Raw genomic sequence first — 1,173 nt, 5'->3', positions numbered from 1 at the left:
AAGGCAGTTCCTAATATCCAAGATCTTCAGAAAGAGATAAAAGAAATCAAATGTGAAATCAGAGATTTAAAAGAAAAACAAAAAAGTGATTCTGAGACTATCCAACTTCTTTTACAAAAACAATTGCAAGATAATTCAGACAATGAATCCAATCCTGATGATGGTGAGGATATTAAAGTAGAAAACATAGAGTCTGTGCCCAATGATTTTCTATTTGTTTTAAAGCAAATCACCACAAGAAAGTATTTGATTAAAGTCACTCTCATCTTTTCTGATGATTTTGCTATGGACGCCATTGCCCTTTTTGACACTGGCGCTGATTTAAATTGCATCAGGGAAGATATCGTCCCCAAAAGATTTCATGAAAAAACAAAAGAAAGACTTTCTGCCGCTAATAATTCAAAATTGAATGTTAGTTCCAAAGTTGAAGCCTCGATTTATAATAATAAAATTGAATTTAAAACTTCTTTTGTTCTTACAAATGATATACACCATGCTATCATTTTAGGAACCCCTTTTATAAATCTTATAACCCCGTATGCTGTCAATTATGATGGTATATATTTCAAAGCAAAATCCAAAGACCTTGTTTTCTCGTTTATTGAAAAACCCAAAACAAGGAATTTGAATATTGTCAAAGCTTGTTCTGTTTACCAAAACAAGATTAATGCCATTCTTAAGTCCAAACAGGATGATTTATTTTGCTTACAAAAAGATTTAAATTTCCAAAGAATTGAGAATCAACTTCAAAATGATTCTATACAAAGAAAAATTCTTGATTTCAAAAGCCTCATTGAAAAAGAAATATGTGCTGATTTACCATCTGCTTTTTGGAAAAGGAAACAACATTTGGTAGATCTGCCTTATGAAAATTCTTTTGATGAAAAACAAATACCCACCAAAGCACGTCCAATCCAAATGAACATGGAATTGGAACAACATTGTAAAGATGAGATTAATGATCTTGAAAATAAAGGACTTATTGTAAAATCAAGATCACCTTGGTCTTGTGCCGCTTTTTATGTCAACAAAAATTCTGAAATTGAAAGAGGCGTTCCTAGACTTGTGATAAATTATAAGCCCTTAAATAAAGCCTTAAAATGGATTAGGTACCCCATACCTAATAAAAAGGATTTGCTCCAAAAATTGTGTTCTGCTCTTATTTTTTCAAAA

This window comes from Citrus sinensis, chromosome 3, assembly GCF_022201045.2.
Source record: "Citrus sinensis cultivar Valencia sweet orange chromosome 3, DVS_A1.0, whole genome shotgun sequence".
Classification (NCBI taxonomy): Eukaryota; Viridiplantae; Streptophyta; class Magnoliopsida; order Sapindales; family Rutaceae; genus Citrus; species Citrus sinensis.
Note: the sequence above shows the minus strand (reverse complement) of the source record.